Raw genomic sequence first — 21,053 nt, forward strand, 5'->3', positions numbered from 1 at the left:
CAGGAATATGCCACAATCACTGAGAAATAAGCTCCATTTTCTCTTGTTATCTGGACAATGACAAGAAGATGGAAGCCTATCTTAAGGTCAATAAATAATGTAGCCGCTCACCAATCCACATTCCACCAGAGGTATTCAACTCTTCTAACCAGGGCGCGAAAATGAGCGTCTGTTATCTTAACCCAATAAAACACGACCTCTGGTTTAGGGAAGAGGTAAAGTTCAGTATTGATTGGCCATCCAATAATCTGCTCATAATTACCACTATCTTGCTGGCTTCGACTTGTTGAGAGGTCAACAATTTTGCAGAAATCTTGCAAGCCACACAGTTTGAGAGTCAACTTTATAGTTGGACTAAAAGGTCAATCGCTTTGGATGGCTAACGCCATCATTTGAGAGAGAGAGCGAGATTAACAATCATTAAGTTTGAATTTACTTCACCTCTCGATCCTAAAGATTATAAAAAGCGGAGTCGATGAGATGGATGTTGGGGCCAGATTGCCCTGAGTTAATTATAACCAAACGCTACGCTCCGAATGTGCTTCAACATCCCCTTAACTCTCTCACTTTGGGACATCTGCCAGGTTCATTTTAATTCCCTCACACTTTAGAGAACCACAACAATCTCCCTTGCACTGCAGCCTTGGTGTGCTTTGCTTCTGTTATGACCCTCTGGGCAGTGTATAATCAGGGGCTTGACACAGCCCCCACAAATGGCACCCACCACCCAGTGCCCTCACCTCACATGAATCTGAACTCCAGCTGACAGTTGAAGCCAGGCTGGTTCCTTCACCTCGCCATGAGGTTCTACCTGGAAGACCTCTCCCCTCATCCTCCATGAATGCACCTACGTCCTTTGGAGAATCACCTAAACTAGGCACCAGCTCTATATGGTGGGATGCTGAACATTGTGCAAAATGATGCTTTTGCAGGCCAAGCACAACTTGGAGGAGACCAGAGCTCTCTCCTTGCTTCCCAGGAGGCTGCAAGGAGGCCAGTCCTGTGCAGCCACAGGATGTTTAAGGAAAGTACCTTGGCGTGTAACGTGGATGTTTAAGGAAAGTACCTTGGCAGGTGAGAGCATCTGGGTTGTGAGTGCTTGCGTGCCTCACACGGCAGCGGTGCTGCTTTCCAAAGGACTCCAGTGGGGAGGCTCTGCCTCACCTGCCTCCCCACCCACCACACATCCTTGCACCTTGGTAAGCCTTTCCAGGGTGATGTCATGGTTGTGCTGCTGGTGATAACTTGTGCAAGACTCCCAAAAAGAGGAAAGGGGGAAGACAATTTCTCTGGGCCTTCCCCCCCCCCCCCACTTATACTCCTCTTCCATTGTGGCAAGGAGGACACCTTCAAAATGATGCTTGCACATTTGTGTTGAGATAATGTTGCATCCCTCTCTCCTCTGAAGCCCAAATGTGCCAGAACTTGGCTGGCTGAGCATTCGAGCTCCTGATGCTGTGCCGAAACACTGAGCGTATCAATTAGTACTCAAAGCCAAAGGGTCTGACCCCTTTGGAGAATGCTCAGCATTGCTTAATGTGCTGCACTTTCAGGTGTTCATGAAGCGCCCCGGCAGACCGAGTCGGGAGATGTGCAGACCTCCTCTCAGAGGTTCCGTTAATCAATTCAAAGTTTTGTTTTGTTTTTAATTTCAGGCAGTTTCCTTCAGACTATTTTTTGCCTATCAGGATCCGCCATGAATGCCTTGAGTTCTGGTGACCATCTTAGAGGTGCCAGTGTGTGGTAGCCTTGTGGTTCTCCAGAAATGACTCCAGTTGAAGCCCTAACCCTCGTGTCCACCAGCAGTGGACACCAGTTCCCCTCTGCAGTGCACCCAAAACTCCAATGGCAGCAGGGAAGGGGAACCATCACCCCCAACTTTAGCCATGAGTAGCAACAGAAAGGAAGCGGGTGACCATCTGCTGTCCAGTACCCAGGCACCGGGGGGGTGGGGGGGCATAATTACTGTGTGTGTTCGCTTTCCAACCAAAGCACATGCACAATTCGCAGGTCTTTGCCCCTGGCACATACCAAAGCTGGAACGGTGAGATGCCCCCTTCATGTCCTAACTGTGAAATCCCGCTAGCTGGTGGCTTTTGGAAAGCATGGCAGACTTGGGGGTCTTCAACATGACCCAGAATGGCAGCTGGGATGTTCTCAAGCATCAGTTATTTATTTATATGATTTTTTTTTTAACCCCACCTTTCCTCTGCTGGAGCAGATGCCCAAGATGGTTTACATTTTCCAGCTACAATATACAATATCTAAAAACATAAATAAGACCATTTGGAGGAGGGCAAACCATTTACAACTAAGGCCCTGATACAGAGGCCAGTGATTTAATCCTGGCGTGACCTCCCCTGTAAGGAACTGATAGCAAATTTGCACCCTTGGTCCTTACAGGTTCCCCCTGTAACTGAACTGCAATGCATTTTCTCAAAAAGGGCTGGAAGAAAATAAAATGATGATTTAGGAAGCAAAGTGGGAAACATGCGTGGGGGCAGAAAAATAAAAGGAAGGAAAAAACCTCACACCTGGCCACCCTGGTGAGCCCTCCACGATGGCCCAGCCGCCTGACACAAGGATCAGCCTTGCCACTCGTGCAATTTTACAGTTTGTGTTTTGTTCCGAGGCGGAGAAGGAGAGAAAGAGGCCCGCTCTCCTGACGCCCAGGCATCAGTGTTCAAAGAGCGTAATGCCATACTTAGGAAGGCAGAGAAATCAATAGCTGTTGCACCTTTTCCCGGTAAGATCACGGCTGTTTTAGGAGGAGGAGGAGACCTTTTTTCTGAAATGCAGCCTTAACAAACAGAACATTGCTCAAGCGTTCGAGGCGAGTGTCATAAACAAGCAGGCACATGGCAAACATATTGATTCCCTCCACCTTATCGCACAGCAACCACTGCTCAGTTACCAAGCTACTTTAATATGTAATTTACTGCAAGGAGAGAGAACAAGACAGGAGGGTGTCTGAAATATTTACTGTAGGAACCGACGGGGAAAGGCGCAGCTGCCTCCCTCTGCGGAGCCTGGTTGCCAACACTGCACGGCAGAGAGCAGAGGCAGGCGTGCGTGCGCCGTCTGCCACTTTTCCCGGTTGTGTGTCCAAACTTTGAAAGGGGGGGGGGAGAACGGACATGCTAGGCCTCTGCAGCATGCTGTCAACACTGCTGCTGCTGGTCTTCCACAAGTGTTTGTGAAGGTGGACGTGGGGCTGCACACACCCTTCTTTGCAGAAGGAGAATCAGTTTTGAGTGAAGGAAATCCACTTTTCGTTACACAGGGTAGTTGCGTTTTCCTTTTCTAGTTATTTGAGTATAACATTTGATAGAATACAGGTATTTCAACGTGGTTTGTTTTCATTGCTTTCTACATTATGTGGCCCATTGAATGATAAATACCATGAAGGCATTATTCCAATAAGATTTCAAGATGTTCACAATTTTGGCCAGTAGTGGTGTTACCCACTCACATTGAATGTGTCACGCGTTCCCCCCTCCCCCAATCAGTAACTCCATGTGGAGGAGCTTTCCTGTCCAGAGTCTAAAATCCTTTTCCCATAAATGCTGGGGAGCCAGCCTGGGTCTCTTGCATCCCAAGCACGCATTTTCCTATGGCTTTACAGCGCCTTTCCAACTCCTCAGGTTGGACAGCCTTTGTTTCTCTCCTTAATGTTTTAATTGTTTCGCTTTAGTTTTGAGAGTCGCTCACTACCATCTGCACCACCTCCCCGCAGAGTGAAACAGTGTTTTTAAAAAAAAACCATCCAAAAATCAGAAGAGAAGGAAACACACAGCAATTCATCCTGTTAGGAAAACAAAGCTCACGCAGGCCACGGGAGCAGCCGAATGCCAGCCAGGGACAACATACGTGTTACAAAAGCACTTGTGTCCAGAGCTACGGCTGCTAGTGGAAGCCCCTCACTGGAGCCGGAGTTCACCGGAGTTCAACATCAGAAGCATGGAGTAATAAATGATTCATAGCATATGGTAAATCTTGCTGAACAGTTTAATGGGAAAATTAATGTTTTAACCAAGCTGAGGCCTTTATGAGGCCAAAGTGTGACACAGCAACCGAGCTTGATGTTTGGGCATAATATGCCTCTTGGAGGGGGGGGGGGGAAGGAAAGGCAGATTTCTGCAGCTCCAAGAATACACGGATTAAACAGGGTGAATTATCTTTCAGTTGTCCAGGCCTTCAAAATCAATGCAGCACAACACAGTTGATGGCTCGTATTGTGGTCTTTAACTATATATAGTTTTATAGTGATAGTTATATAGTTATAACTATCACTATATAACTATATAACTATATATATATAACTATGTATAACTATATAACTATATATATATAACTATAACTATATATATATATATCATCCTTGCCCAGATGGAACAAGCCGTCCATGACTGAATGTCTTTATGTTCTTATTCATTTGTCCAGCAATTGACCTTCGTCAAGATCTCAAAAGAAATGTTTGGTTCATAAGGCCTAATTTGAGCCTGAGTTCAAGTCTGGAAAAAAGTCACAGAATTGGGGTTCAGATCTAGAATGTGGAAGTCAGTAACACATCTGCCCCTCTGGAAGCTGTCAGTTCTAGCAAAAACAACAAACATTAATCATAATGCAAAATCATGGTTTATAGTTCAGAAACCAGCATAGGCTGAGCACAGCAGGAAAACTGTGGTTTTATAAATGCTCTGTTTTCCCCTCTGCTCAGGTCTCAACTTCATAAATTCTTTTCCAAGTCACTGGTCGAGCAGTGCTCTACCTGTGGTGCAATGGCCCCAACACAAGTCTGTCAGCGGACTGAAAATGCTGACCAAAGGGAAACCACACTTACCAAAAATGGTAACTTGCAAACTAGCTTCAAACTATGGTTTCAGATCCTGGTTTATCAGCCCCAACGTGCCATGCTTTACGGACCTGCTCAGTTGGAGGCATTATGCAAAACCATTGCTTTGTGTTATGTCTGAACCCAATCTCTTGCAGGACCATAAAGGTTTGCATATTTACCCTCATTTTTGTGGATTACAGTCCACTTCATCAGAAGCACCAAATTATATCCTCAATTGGTAAGTATGTAATCACACACCCCCTCAAGAGAAAATACACATTGTGAACCATGAAGCCAGAGGAAGGTAAAATACAGGAGATTGAGCCAGTAAATAATTTTATGTCAACCTTTACTACGATCTAAAATAAGCACAAACAATTTACAAAAGCAATGGATTCCAAAGAGGAAGAGCGTTCCTCAGAGGGCACACAGAGTGCCTTTTTTGCACACTGACTAATCACAGTTCGTTCCTAAACTTTGGAAATGGCACTACTGTGCATCAAGAGGCCTGACTTCCAAATGCAAGCCACAGCACCCCCTTTTCAGAAACGAACCACTGACAGAGACAGGAGGAGCTTAGGAATTAAGACATTCTGCCTGCCTTCTTTGGAACACAATAAAGGCATAATTTCAGATTATTCATTAGATGTTCAAAGCTATTAAGAGTTTACATTTTCATAGCAAAAACTTTTTCCCCCTTCTTTAAATCCTATTTTTATACAACATCTTAAGTAGATCTTTTGGAATTTACAAGATAAATACTGGTAATTTGATTCTTATCTCCTTTAAATCCAATTCTAAGCCAATTCCATGTAAGGGACACTAATTATAGCCTACGGGAGAATAAAAAGGTAGCCTATCAGGGCGAACGTTCTTCGGCGCACTTAAAAGGGTTCGGGGATGCTGAAAAGTTAAACAGATTTCAAAGCTGCTCTCAGGAGGACTGTAATTTGTTAAGTGAAAATTATTCCCCGCACCCAGATCCACAGGCTCACGCGTGCATGCTGTAATCTTATCAAGGCTGCATGGAAACCGTGCCAGGCTGCCAAGGCAGGTGGTTGGGTAGCAGGACTTTTAAGCCTGCTGATCTCTTTAAGGGTGCCTGATCTTTCAGCCGAAAGCCAAGGATGGCAGGGGGAGGGGGGAGAAAACCTCAGAGTTTTTTTGGCTGAGAAAAGATCTGCTCACTCTCCTCTTCCTTGCCTCACCCACCATTTCCTCCAAAGTGAAGGGTCATGGACCAGGATTGCTCGATGAACCTCCCAATCCAGGAGCAACATGTCTTTGCAGGTTGCTTGCAAGCTTCACTGTGGTACTCCTTTTGGGAACAGGAAGATGCTTCACTGAACTGCTCCCCCTTCCCACCAACCCAACTCAAAAACTGTTGGGGTCAGACAGCAACTGTTACCTTGCACATGCCCAATCTCATCTGATCTTGGAAGCTAAGCAGAGTCAGGCCTGGTTAGTACTTGGATGGGAGACCGCCAGGGAATACCGGGTGCTGTAGGCTTATACCAGTCTTTCGAGACTGAAGGTTGCCAACCACCACCACTGCCTTCACCCGCAAGTTACAAGTTGCAAACAGTCATCAAACACACCCACAGGGTTCCTCCCTGACCAAAATACAGCAACTCTCCTTCAGTTGTCACTTTTCTTTCATTCCTCCCCATGTTCCTCTCTCCGCCACTTCAACCACCCAGGTAGGCCACACTGAGAGCGAACGTAAGAAGAGATCTGCTGGAACAGGTCCAAGGCCCATCTAGTCCAGTCTCCCGTATCTCTCAGTGGCCCATCAGATACCCCAGGGAGCATACAAGACCACAAGATACCTGTATTCTGTCACCACTCCTGGCATTCTGAGGTAGCCTTCTTCTAAAACCAGGAGGTTGCACATACCTATCGCAGTTTGCAATCTGTGATAGACTTTTCGTCCAGAAATCTGTACAATTCCCTTTTAAAGGCCTCTAAGCCAAGTGCCAGCACCACATCCTGTGGCAAGGAGTTCCACAGATTAATTTCATACTGGGTAAAGAAATATTTTGTTTTGTCTGTTTTAACTCTCCCAACACTTGTTTTTAGTCAAAATCAATTTTAGGAGATCCCCTGGTGTTGCAACTGGTCCAACCTCACCCACTGAGCTCGACGGCCAGATGGAGAACTTCAACCAGGCCTGCCCAGGTCCTGGTATCAAGACACCAGGTTGGCTCGCTAGAACACCTGAAGCCCTGGCAGTGCCCCGGAGGGCAGTTCTTGGCTTGTTTACATTCACAAACATACACCAGAGAATCCAGTGATGGCAAAAGGATCTTTTCATTTTCAAAAGGTAACGCCTACTTACAATGTAGGAGAGAAAGAGAACCATTTGCTGTTAGGTAAGACAATTGTTCCCTGGGTGACGCAGTGGTCTGAATCCATGGCAGTCACTCTCCCTGGGACATTTAAAAAAGCAGGGGTGAAACTGCACGAAAACCCCTGGATGAGAAATGCAAGGTGCGGCGATGATGGGCAACACTGGAAGAGACCCAAAGCTTTGCAAAGTCTCCTCCATCAAGAGGGGCTGTGGTTCACAATGAAGCTCCCTTTCATCTCCAATACTGTGTGTCAGCTGTCTCCCCCCCCCCCCCCGCCAGTGCCCCAACCTTTGTGCCCTGTCATCTCCGGCCCGGGCAGGCCTGACTGCACAGACACAGTAGCCTTTCAAGATGGCCTCTTGGGACTCCCGTTTCCCTGGGCCAATGAAAGGGACTACTGTAAATAAAGGGGGCCTTGCTGACCTACCCATTGCCTCCTGCCCCCAACCCCCTGAGGCCAGCCTACTGTAACAGAGCTGATTCCTCACAAAAGCCCCCTTCAGAGAGCAAGTGCATGGGAAAAGCCACCCCAATCAGGATGTGCATGCTGGATTTTCCAGGCAGGAGAGGAGCGCCTGGCAGCCTTCTCAAGCGACACACCAGAGACTACATGATGTGTTGTGGGCATCATGCTTTGTGAGCATGATGACAGAGAAGAGCTGGAAAGAAGAGTGACACACAGAAGGGGACCACAGTGCCCACCTTCTGGGCCTGTCTTTGTGTGCTAGTATTAGCCAGTGTCATCTCTCCAGGGATTCAGGGGAGGGTCTTTCCCATCCCAGAGATGCTGCCAGGGATCAGACCTGAGGTCTTCTGCCTGCAAAGCAGGTGCTCTTCCACAGAGGTTCAGTCCCTCCCTAAGTGTCTATGAAGGCCCTTTCCAGAAGTTGAGCATGGATAGAAAGCATCAAAAACGTGTACAGTTTTTTGCCAACGTACTGTGACAGATCCAAGGAAGTTTCCTTGACGGACAAGAATCTGTGTTTTTCCCAGCATTCAACAGGAAAGAGGAAATGTAGATCTTCACATACTCTGAAGCACTCTTCTGCACCCTGTCACATTGTGTGTTCCAAGGCTGCGCTCCGGCATCCAAGACCGAGGTTGAGTTGAAGCCCAGAAATGAATTCAGCCCCACTTGTCAGGACTCACGTCCTTGGACAAAAATTTCTTTCAACCCTAAACTCCTGCACCAGGAGCGGCTGAACACTTCAGCAGCAACAAAGGAAAAATCTACACTTGCTGGTTGAAAGTATGCACAAAGAACAGCATCACACATTTTTTCCCCCCTTCCAAGGTCCTTTCGGTTTGCATTCTGCAGCCACATACAGCAAATCTAAATTTTCATCTCTCACAGCTCTGAAACGTGGAACAAGAGAAAGAGTACCTCTGAACATGTGCAGAGGTCAGCTCATGCTTGGGTGCTCATCAGTTTGATTGATTGCTGAGCGTGTGAATGAACTCTGCCCAAAAGTTCTTTGTTTCAAGGGGGCGGAAAAGCGCTCTGTCTGTGTCTGACGGTCCATTCACATGTAGAAGGAGCGTCCATCATGAGAAGCAGCTTTGAATAATGACAGTCATTCTACATGCATCAGGGCAGAACGGAAATGGAATCCATAGTGCCAGTAGCGTAGCTATGGGGTGGTGGTGAGGTAAGTACTGCAGGCAATGCACCCTTCCTGCGCATTGCATTTATGCAGCCCAAAATGCAGCTCTGATGGTGAGTGGGAAGGGTCCCTTACACAGCATGATGCGGCACCTGCAGGACTTACCATGTTGCCCCTCCAGTAGCTACACTAATGCACGGAACTAATGTGGCATGCTCCATTGCTTGCCTTTTTAGGAATTAAAGGCCATCTTGGAAGACTGGAAGAAAAGAGACGCAGACTCCAAAATGCCCTTTTTTTCATCTCTCAATCCAGTGGTCTGAGCCACAGCTGGATGCCATGCAGTGCTCTGATGCACAAGGCCCCTCCCCTCAGCCCCTCAGCACGTGTCCCCACCCACCCAGTCAAGCCATACCTGCCCCTCAGAGCAGCACATACTAGCCCGTCTCTAAATTATCTCCAGGGGAGGCTGCTGTGGCTTTTACTCCTCTAAATAATGCATTTGCAGGCCCTAATTAATGCGCGAAAAAGGATGATATACATTTCTCTGCTGCTTTAAGTTACATCTGGTTAGACACTTTGAGAGAAGAGCAGCCTCTAGCTAAAGGGTCAGATAAGCTAAAAATCAATAGGAAGAATGGGCTCAGAATCCTTTAAATCAGAGCCCCGTTTCCAAACTCTCCCTCAAGCAAGAGGAAAGAGACGGCGGCAAGAGGTGCAGAAAGAGCCACAAATCCGTCAGCCCCAGTGCGATGATGATCGTGGAAATCTTGACTTGACTGGGGGGGGGAGAGGCCTAGTGGGCCCACCTGCAAAAGGTGAGAGCCAGAAATTCTGTACCGCAAGCCATTCTGAAATGAACCAGCCTGGTTCCATACAAGAGGTCTTCATAAGAACATAAGAACAGCCCCACTGGATCAGGCCATAGGCCCATCTAGTCCAGCTTCCTGTATCTCACAGCGGCCCACCAAATGCCCCAGGGAGCACACCAGATAACAAGAGACCTGCAAGGCTTCCTGGGAATTGTAGTTAAGAACATAAGAACAGCCCCACTGGGTCAGGCCATAGGCCCATCTAGTCCAGCTTCCTGTATCTCACAGCGGCCCACCAAATGCCCCAGGGAGCACACCAGATCACAAGAGACCTGCATCCTGGTGCCCTCCCCTGCATCTGACATAGCCCATTTCTGAAATCAAGAGGTTACGCATACACATCATGGCTTGTACCCCGTAATGGATTTTTCCTCCAGAAACTTGTCCAATCCCCTTTTAAAGGCGTCCAGGCTAGTCGCCATCACCACATCCTGTGGCAAGGAGTTCCACAGACCAACCACACGCTGAGTAAAGAAATATTTTCTTTTGTCTGTTCTAACTCTCCCAACACTCAATTTTAGTGGATGTCCCCTGGTTCTGGTGTTATGTGAGAGTGTAAAGAGCATCTCTCTATCCACTCTGTCCATCCCCTGCATAATTTTGTATGTCTCAATCATGTCCCCCCTCAGGCGCCTCTTTTCTAGGCTGAAGAGGCCCAAACGCCGTAGCCTTTCCTCATAAGGAAGGTGCCCCAGCCCCGTAATCATCTTAGTCGCTCTCTTTTCCATTTCCACTCTGTCTTTTTTGAGATGCGGTGACCAGAACTGGACACAAGACTCCAGGTGTGGCCTTACCATCGATTTGTACAATGGCATTATAATATGAGCCGTTTTGTTCTCAATACCTTTCCTAAGCAATACCTTTCCAAGCATAGAATTGGCCTTCTTCCTGGCTGAGGGCACCCACACTGGGTTAGCACTGAGGAGTGTCACTGGGATATTCCATCACAACCACCAAAACCTTTCAAGGTTAGTCCAGCAGGTGTTACCTTTCTCTCAAGAGCCAAAATCACAAGCACAAAAAGGAGAATTAAGAGATGTGAACTCATTCAAGTTCTTTATCACATCAGTCATGAATTGGTACCCTGACCTGACATGTAAAGTGCAAAGACCATCTAAAAGCACACATGCAAGGTTACTTTTCTTCTTTCCACCAAATCCCTCCTTAAGAACACCCCTTTTTCAGAAGCCCCTCATCCCCAGATGTCATTGAAACTATATTCAAGTATATGTCCCTGAAATAATGGCATGAGCTCCCTTCTGCTCCCTTTTCCCTTCCTCAGTCGTCTCCCCAGGGTCAAATCTCATTGGGGCAGGGGAAGCTGCCCTCCCAGACTCTAAGCTTAAACTTGTCCACCAGGACCTCTGAGCAAATCAGCAGAGGACTGCCAGAGCTGCCCCATTGCAGTGACTGGGGTCACAACAACTTTTGCACAAAAGTGGAGTAACAAGCCAATATACTGCGGAGGGGAGGAGCAGAACTGAAGCCTTGCAGGGGATCTATAGATGATATTGATGAACAGTGTTGTGAATCTGGTTGGTTGTTTACGACACATATCAAGGCAGCATTCTTGCTTCACAAGAAACACCCATTTGAGCTTCCCGTTTGTAACACTCAGTGCACATGGGTGGCAAGTCATAGTAGGTATGTACAAGCTCTTGGTTTCAGAGGCAAGCTGCCTCTGTTTGCCAGGGCACCAGGATCCAGGTTATGTCTGTTGTCTTGTGTGCTCCCTGGGGCATTTGGTGGGCCACGGTGAGATACAGGAAGCTGGACTAGATGGGTCTTTGGCCTGATCCAGCGGGTCTCTTCTTATGTTCTTATGATACAGATAGCAACATACTACGCATTTGCAAAGGGGGGGCAGATTGTACAAGACCAACAGCCTGAATATAAGAACATAAGAACAGCCCCACTGGATCAGGCCATAGGCCCATCTGATCCAACTTCCTGTATCTCACAGAGGCCCACCAAATGACCCAGGGAGCACACCAGATAACAAGAGACCTCATACTGGCGCCCTCCCTTGCATCTGGCATTCTGACATAGCCCATTTCTAAAATCAGGAGGTGGCACGTACACATTATGGCTTGTAACCCGTAATGGATTTTACCTCCAGAAACTTGTCCAATCCCCTTTTAAAGGCATCCAGGTCAGATGCCGTCACCACATCCTGTGGCAAGGAGTTCCACAGACCGATCACACACTGAGTAAAGAAATATTTTCTTCTGTCTGTCCTTACCCGCCCAACACTCAATTTGAGTGGATGTCCCCTGGTTCTGGTATTATGTGAGAGTGTAAAGAGCATCTCCCTATCCACTCTGTCCATCCCCTGCATAATTTTGTATGTCTCAATCATGTCCCCCCTCAAGCGTCTCTTTTCTAGGCTGAAGAGGCCCAAACGCCGTAGCCTTTCCTCATAAGGAAGGTGCCCCAGCCCCGTAATCATCTTAGTCGCTCTCTTTTGCACCTTTTCCATTTCCACTCTGTCTTTTTTGAGATGCAACGACCAGAACTGGACACAATACTCCAGGTGCGGCCTTACCATCAATTTGTACAACGAAGCCTGAAAGATCTTAAGAAACCCAAGAGCTTCTAAGTCGTCGTCGTCCCCGCAAGATCTCCACAAATCTGACTCTGGGTGCATTTCCTAAGCAATAAATTAACGCCCCCAATTTGTTTGACAGGTACTACTGCTGTTGCTTCCCACTTTAAAGCACAAGAGCAGAGAAGCCGGGCCCTCAGGAGACGTTGGTAAGAGCGCTGGCCGAGATCTTGGCAAAGCAAGCGGAGTGAGGCCAGGCTCTTCTGCCTTGAGGTTAGCAGCTTTGAGAGAAACCTGGTTGAGAAGGAGCGGCAAACGGTCGACAAGAAGCCAGGACTGTGCAAGGTGCCTCTCGGGCCTTATCTCTCCTCCACAATATCAGTTGGTGCCTCTTGCAAGCGTGTGCCTCAACCACAGGCTCCTCCATCCAGCCCGAGATAAGGGCAGGTACCCTGGGCAGGCAGCGAGCTCTCCAACAGTCAATCTGAACCGGAACAATTCATGAAAGAGAGCAAAAGAAACCAAAGCAAGATAGAATCAGCCTGCTGTCATCTTCCTCTGGCGCAAAGGCTGGAGGTTCAGCAGCAGCTCTGAACTCTCCCTGTTCGTGGTGAGTGGGATGCGGCCACTGCGGTTAGCAGCGCCTGCCCTTTGATTGCGAGAGACCTGGCAGTTCCCATTCCGTCAGCTGCGCAAGGCAAAGCCACGAAGGCCACAGATGAGCCAGGCTTGCAAAGTTTGATGTCAAAGCCCCAGCCGAACGCAAGAAGCCAACTGGGGAGGGAACTTGGTCTTTCTACTACCAAAGAAGCAGAACATTTACACGCCTGGCCCACGAAGAATCTGGGCCGAATCAGGCAGCGTGCCAAACGATAGTCAGCACTAACCACTGTTTGCATTCCAGGAGTGCAGGCGGTGGTGTAGCCAGAGGGGGTTCAAAGCACCAAGTTTTGCTGGGAGCCTCACCTCAGCATTCAAGTGGTCCTTCGGAGCCATTCTGGGCGGGGGGAGCATTTGCCTTCCTATCTCCTGGCATTTGCCTCCATTTTGCTCCCTCCACCTGGAATGACTCCGAAGGGAAGGGGGAGGAGTCACTTCCATGCTGCAGTGAGGCTCCCTGCAAAACTTGGTGCTTTGCACCCCCTCTAGCTACGCCACTGCTTGCAGGCAAATCGGTGATGGTTTACACAGTTTCCCTCCTCCCCATCCTTTGTTGAGAATTCACTGACGCTAATTGCCAAAGAGGGATCCCCCTCAAGGGTGAAGCCACATCGCAAGCCAGGGTCTGCTGACCTGGAGACAGGGTTATTCTTTTAATATTTCTTTAATGTTACTCGGTGTGTGGTTGGTCTGTGGAACTCCTTGCCACAGGATGTGGTGACGGCATCTGTCCTGGATGCCTTTAAAAGGGGATTGGACAAGTTTCTGGAGGAAAAATCCATTACGGGGAACAAGCCATGATGTGTATGCGCAACCTCCTGATTTTAGAAATGGGCTATGTCAGAAGGCCAGACGCAAGGGAGGGCACCAGGATGCAGATCTCTTGTTATCTGGTGTGCTCCCCGGGGCATTTGGTGGGCCGCTGTGAGATACAGGAAGCTGGACTAGATGGGCCTATGGCCTGATCCAGCGGGGCTGTTCTTATGTTCCTTTAATATGTGCCTCATCAGAAAGGGCAGGATGGTGCTTCAGTATAGCTGCAAAGCTGTGCAACTTGGGGCGCAATCCTAACCCACTTTCCAGCACTGACATCAGGGTAATGCAGCTTTGAGGTAAGGGAACAAACATTGCCATACCTTGAGGAGCCCTCCGTGACTGCCCCCCAACTGCAGGATGCAGCACATGCCCCATTGGCACAGCTATGCCAGTGCTAGAAAGAGGGTCAGGATTGTACCTTTGAGCTCTATTGCTGGCCTCTCAAAACCAACTCGGTATTGCAGGGGTTCCCATCTAAGGAGTTAAGTACCTGTTCGCTGCAGGGCAGTAGGAGGTTTGAGTTGAGATAAATGGGCCGTGCTCAGGGCTCTCCAGATAAGGTGGGACTCCACCATTCATCATCCTTCCCCTTCTGAGATGGAACTGACCTTTGTTCTCAATGAAGGTTGCCATGTCAGGTCGCTGTGAGTGGCCACTGGTCCTTGTATTTTTCCAACCTCCCTCTTCGCACATTATTTATAGCAAATCATCGAAGGGAGGAAAGGAAGCACAGGCATGATTCACGCTTCTGGTAACCACTGATGACATAAATACAGGAAAAGTGCTGTAGTATGTGTGGGTTTTGGTGTATTTTTGGTGTGTGTGTGTTTTTTTTTTCTTCAATGACTCTTCCTTAAGGACAGGTGCTGCTAATTTGGGAGCCTGAAAATTGAAACCTGTGAAATGGTAGATATAGAGAGAAGAGAACTGATTTAACTTTGGTGCACACTGAAGTTTAAAAATAATGCACCTATTCCCCAAAATACATATGAATGTTTAAAGTGGGCATTTTCAAAATGTTCGAGCTGAGCGATGGTTCCCTGGTTTGAGAACCCAGTTCCTGGTTTTTGGGGGTGAAGGAGTCTGAATTTATTTTGGGGACCATCTGAGACCACCTTGTAAAGTGGTCCCTCTCCTAAGACTTGATTGTGAATTTTCTCCTATTTTAGGGAATACTTCTGATTGCTATTTCATGTTCCTCCTGTGAGATGGGTCAGCTGCCTAGTGTAGCACTACATCATAGCTTCCAGAACAAAGCTATGATTGGTCACGATGTCTGCACCAACACCATCCAAGAAGCAATGGCTTGCCTGCGGCTACCAAATCAGGGTTGGAAAACACAGTTTGAATCTGACTTGCAGACCACCATTTAGACAGGCTGAGGTTTGGCATTACATCATAAGAACATAAGAACAGCCCCACTGGATCAGGCCATAGGCCCATCTAGTCCAGCTTCCTGTATCTCACAGCGGCCCACCGAATGCCCCAGGGAGCACACCAGATAACAAGAGACCTCATCCTGGTGCCTTCCCTTGCATCTGGCATTCTGACATAGCCCATTTCTAAAATCAGGAGGTTGCACATACACATCATGGCTTGTACCCCGTAATGAATTTTACCTCCAGAAACTTGTCCAATCCCCTTTTAAGAGGCATGCAGGCCAGATGCCATCACCACATCCTGTGGCAAGGAGTTCCACAGACCAACCACACGCTGAGTAAAGAAATATTTTCTTTTGTCTGTTCTAACTCTCCCAACACTCAATTTTAGTGGATGTCCCCTGGTTCTGCTGTTATGTGAGAGTGTAAAGAGCATCTCTCTATCCACTCTGTCCATCCCCTGCATAATTTTGTATGTCTCAATCATGTCCCCCCTCAGGCGCCTCTTTTCTAAGCTGAAGAGGCCCAAACGCCGTAGCCTTTCCTCATAAGGAAGGTGCCCCAGCCCCGTAATCATCTTAGTCGCTCTCTTTTGCACCTTTTCCATTTCCACTATGTCTTTTTTGAGATGTGGCGACCAGAACTGGACACAATACTCCAGGTGTGGCTTTACCATCGATTTGTACAACGGCATTATAATATAAGCTGTTTTGTTCTCAATACCTTTTCTAATTATCCCAAGCATAGAATTGGCCTTCTTAACTGCCACCGCACATTGGGTCGACACTTTCATCGACCTGTCCACGACCACCCCAAGATCTCTCTCCTGATCTGTCACAGACAGCTCAGAACCCATCAGCCTACATCTAAAGTTTTGATTTTTTGCCCCAATGTGCATGCCTTTACACTTACTGACATTTAAACGCATCTGCCATTTTGCTGCCCATTCTGCCAGTCTGAAGAGATCCTTCTGGAGCTCCTCACAATCACTTCTGGTCTTCACCACTCGGAAAAGTTTGGTGTCATCTGCAAACTTTGCCACCTCGCTGCTCACCCCTGTCTCCAGGTTATTTATGAAGAGGTTGAAAAGCACCGGTCCCAGGACAGATCCTTGGGACACACTGCTTTTCACCTCTCTCCATTGTGAAAATTACCATTGACACCCACTCTCTGTTTCCTGGTCTTCAACCAGTTCGCAATACATGAGAGGACCTGCCCTCTAATTCCCTGACTGTGGAGTTTTTTCAGTAGCCTTTGGTGAGGAACCGTGTCGAACGCCTTCTGAAAGTCCAGATATATAATGTCTACGGGTTCTCCCGCATCCACTTGCCTGTTGACCTTTTCAAAGAATTCTAAAAGGTTTGTGAGGCAAGACTTACCCATACAGAAGTCATGCTGATTCTCCCTCAGCAAGGCTTGTTCGTCTATGTGTTTTGAGATCCTATCTTTGATGAGGCATTCCACCATCTTAACCGGTATGGATGTTAGGCTGACCGGCCTATAGTTTCCCGGGTCCCCCCTCTTTCCCTTTTTAAAAATAGGCGTGACATTTGCTATCCTCCAATCTTCTGGCACCATGGCCGTTTTGAGGGACAAGTTGCATACCTTAGTCAAGAGATCAGCAACTTCATTCTTCAATTCCTTAATAACTCTAGGGTGGATGCCATCAGGGCCCGGTGATTTATTGATTTTTAATTTATCAATGAGGTCTGAAACATCTTCTCTTTTAACCTCTATCTGACTTAATTCCTTGGTCAGGAGGGGCCATTCGGGCAGCAGTATCTGCCCGAGGTCTTCTGCCGTGAAGACAGATGCAAAGAACTCATTTAATTTCTCTGCCATCTCTAAGTCTCCTTTTATCTCCCCTTTCCCTCCCTCACCATCCAGAGGGCCAACCGCTTCTCTGGTGGGTTTCCTGCTTCTAACATATTTGAAGAAGCTTTTATTATTCCCCTTAATGTTGCCGGCCATGCGTTCCTCATAGTCTCGCTTGGCCTCCCATATCACCTTCTTACATTTCTTTTGCCACTGTTTATGTTCCTTTTTATTCTCTTCATGAGGGCAAGACTTCCAATCCAACCAAGGAACATGCTCTGGGTTGATGCACTCTTGCCGGTTCTCATAACAACCTTGCTTTCTTTGCACATTGAATATATCCATTAAGGAACCTGGCAATTTCCCCTGTTCCAGCAGTGGCACCTGATGTGTTAGGGCAGTGCTGCCATAACTTATCTCTGTCACGATGCCCTCTGTGCTGCAGGCATAGCACTTGGCGATATAGAGTGACATGTGGTGTGATGATGTCATCACCAGTTCTTCTGGGTTGGAGACCATGGAGCAACCCTGAAAACAGTGGTAAGAGGCTCAGGGAGGAAGGGTGGGCCCTTCCAGCAGTAAAAACCTCACACACAGAGCTCTGCCTGCCAAGCCTCTTACTGCCACTTTCAGCATCATGTCAGGTGCTTGCTGACAGATGGCGAGCATCCCACAACGCACCTGCACATTCATCACACCGCCCCCAGGAGCCACACCTCACAGATTGGGGACCCCTGTGTTAAGGAAATGCCTGCTCATGTAGAAGAGGCAGAAAGGGGGAGGAGTGGGCAAGAAAAGAATGGGGCGATTCATTCATAAAAATGAATTTAAAAATGAATTAAAAACAAAAGGAGGAGGAGAGCTCAGCGGCTGTCTTCCAACAACACTGGCATTTCCAATGGATGCCATCTCATCAGCTAGTGCTGGAGAAAGAGTGCTACAGCGGAGCGTGGCCTGATCCAACACGAGCAGTTGGCATGCAATGGTCACGTCCTGGCATTTTGCATCCTGTTGCCTGCATCTAAACTGCTTCACCCTTATTGGCATGTCTGAAATTGGCCACGGCCTTTCTGTTCCCTCTTGATGACAGATATGGGGAGGGAAGGTCTTGATAGGTCACCTGTGGGCCACAAACTGCCCGCTGTCTTGCCACCCCCATGCACTTTCTGTAACTTGGCAGTATTTCCCAGTGTTGGAGACCTTCACAGGCATTAGTGGACAGTTGCAACTATTCAAACAATCCCCCCCCTCCACTCACAGAGTTTTCCTGTGAGTTTTTTACACAAGGACAACTGCAATCAACAAAAAGTGGACTTTGCATTGTTCCTCATTTGCTTCCCGGTACAATAAACTCTTCAAGGAGATACCAGGGAGTTCTTTAAATAGCTGACAAAGTTCTGCAAACACTGGAGAGCAAAGCCAGGCCTGAGCGGCACCCAATTTAAACAGCTTTGCCATTCAAGTCCTGCAAGGCGGGTCATGGAAACCAATTGTGGGTCATGGAAACCGATTGTGGGTCAGAGGTGTGGGTGGTGGTGGTGTGCTTTCCAAGTGATCTGACCCAGATTTTAGACACCCCCCTCGCCCTGTTAGGAGAATCAAATTCCAAAAAGATGACATGCAAGAACCACCAGGACAAAGAGAGCTTGCAGGGCTGGATGTCAATGGTTACATTTATAGGAAGTTGCATGCATTTAACTGTGTGTGCAGACACAGAGCTATTGCCTGCTTTACAGGTCCCCAAAGCAAGGAGGATTTCAGAGACCTGGTGGGGACCATGAATGCTGCAAAAGGTGGCTGTTATTTCTTTCTGAGATGCAGCTGAAAGGTATAATACTCCATCCCTTGTCGGAGTTGCTTGTTGTGACAGGGGCGATCTAGCTGAGCACTTCTCAGCAGCTCCCAGCCGGCTCCCACAACGTCATCTCCCCCACCATGTCCCAGTGTGACCCTATACTTGAGGCATTATGGGAAGGAGACACTGCTGTTGGAAGCCAGTAGTCAGCAGGAGGTGCTCCGCTGCTATCACCTCCATTGGAGACCACTTCAAAAAGAAGAAGAGTTCAAAAGAACTGCTGCAACCAGGCAGAGCGACCAGCGGTAGTGGAGGCCAGAGTGCCTCTACTTTTAACCACCATGCAGAAGAGGGAATTTAGGCAGGTGCAGCTATTTAAACCCTTCCATAGCAAGCTGCACCTGCTAAAATTCCCCTCTTCATATAGTGGTTAAAGATATAGGGGCTCTGTCCTCCATTGTATCTGGTCACCCTGCTACCAGCTAAGAACAGAAGCAGACCATTTCCAAAATAAGTCCCTCTTCCTTGAAATTGCCCCCATTTCCCCCTCCAATTTTAAGCAACTTTCACATTTGACTCTAAAGTATTCTAAAATGCAGAAGGATTCTGCATTAAATCCACATCATCTGCTATATCATCTGCTATGTGGATGAATTAAATCCACATCTGCTATATAGATATATATGCTATATATGATATAGATGCTATATCATCTGCTATGTGGATGAATTAAATCCACATCAACTGCTATATTTGCTGTAGATTTCAGAATCAAGACCTGCACTGCTGCTGTTTGTGACTTACGGGTTGTTGCTTTACATGAACATAAGAACATAAGAACATAAGAACAGCCCCACTGGATCAGGCCATAGGCCCATCTAGTCCAGCTTCCTGTATCTCACAGCGGCCCACCAAATGCCCCGGGGAGCACACCAGATAACAAGAGACTTCATCCTGGTGCCCTCCCTTGCATCTGGCATTCTGACTTAACCCATTCCTAAAATCAGGAGGTTGCGCATACTCATCATGGCTTGTACCCCATAATGGATTTTTCCTCCAGAAACTCGTCCAATCCCCTTTTAAAGGCGTCTAGGGTAGACGCCAGCACCACATCCTGTGGCAAGGAGTTCCACAGACCGACCACGCGCTGAGTAAAGAAATATTTTCTTTTGTCTGTCCTAACCCGCCCAACACTCAATTTGAGTGGATGTCCCCTGGTTCTGGTATTATGTGAGAGTGTAAAGAGCATCTCCCTATCCACTCTGTCCATCCCCTGCATAATTTTGTATGTCTCAATCATGTCCCCCCTCAAGCGTCTCTTTTCTAGGCTGAAGAGGCCCAAACGCCGTAGCCTTTCCTCATAAGGAAGGTGCCCCAGCCCCGTAATCATCTTAGTCGCTCTCTTTTGCACCTTTTCCATTTCCACTCTGTCTTTTTTGAGATGCGGCGACCAGAACTGGACACAATACTCCAGGTGTGGCCTTACCACATGGTTTTATCAATATTTGTTTTACTCTCCTTTTATTGCCCATTTATTGTGTGTGGGCTTCCGTTACCCACCTTCAGCGCACCTTTCAAGGAAGGAGAGGTGTAAATATCAGAAAAAATATACTAAACAAAACAACCTGTTGGACACTGAACATGCTCAGACACACACCAAATTTGCAAGTAACCTCCCATCTCTTTGTAATGCTCACAGTTCCTTGCACCAGGCATGTAATTTCTTTCTGTCCGTCACTCCTCCGATCTTTCCTGCTAATCTGAAATCATTTCCCTGCCGACAGTTTGCCTTGTATATTGGCACAACCCAGCACTTTAAACAGGTAATCAGCCTCTCATACATCGCTAAGCAGACCACAAGGTTATCAGTAAAACCGATATATGCTCGGATAAAAAACAGCAAGCCTCTTGTACCAACACGGTCCAGGAACCCGCCACGTCTCTCCTCGCCCTGCCATGGCTGTTGGATGGAAGCCAAACATTTTGTCTCTCTTATGCACAGAAGCAAGAATAAGATAATACCTAATCACATTGGGTGCAATCCCAAAGCAGTTAAGTGCCTCCGATGGGAGGACGCAGTGGGAACACCTGCCTTCTGCTGAAGCTTCACCAGATTTAAGAGTATGTGACTTTGGTGCAATCATGCCTTAGAGGGAGAAGTGGATGACAAGACCTCAAGGCAAGGACATGAAGTCCATGCAACTATTTCAGAGCCTCGTGCATGTCCAGGGTGTCTTGCAAACATGCACATGGATCACAAGATTTTGACATAATGGCACCAAGACCGGTGAGAGATCCGGTGTAACATTACGCACCTACTTTAGAAGGAAAAAAGTAGGCCCAGTGACCACACAGACTGTCTGAACATCATTTGCATCT

At 47.6% G+C, this 21,053-nt stretch overlaps 1 protein-coding gene and 1 pseudogene across 1 annotated transcript in view; one reads left to right on the forward strand and one right to left on the reverse strand.

Annotated features, from left to right (window-relative positions):
• ZBTB16 (zinc finger and BTB domain containing 16) overlaps positions 1 to 21,053 on the reverse strand; it is a 161,389-nt gene that overhangs the window by 127,853 nt on the left and 12,483 nt on the right.
• On the forward strand, positions 6,228 to 6,347 carry LOC136662749 (5S ribosomal RNA; annotated as a pseudogene).

This window comes from Tiliqua scincoides, chromosome 11 (assembly GCF_035046505.1).
Source record: "Tiliqua scincoides isolate rTilSci1 chromosome 11, rTilSci1.hap2, whole genome shotgun sequence".
In the NCBI taxonomy this organism is placed as follows: Eukaryota; Metazoa; Chordata; class Lepidosauria; order Squamata; family Scincidae; genus Tiliqua; species Tiliqua scincoides.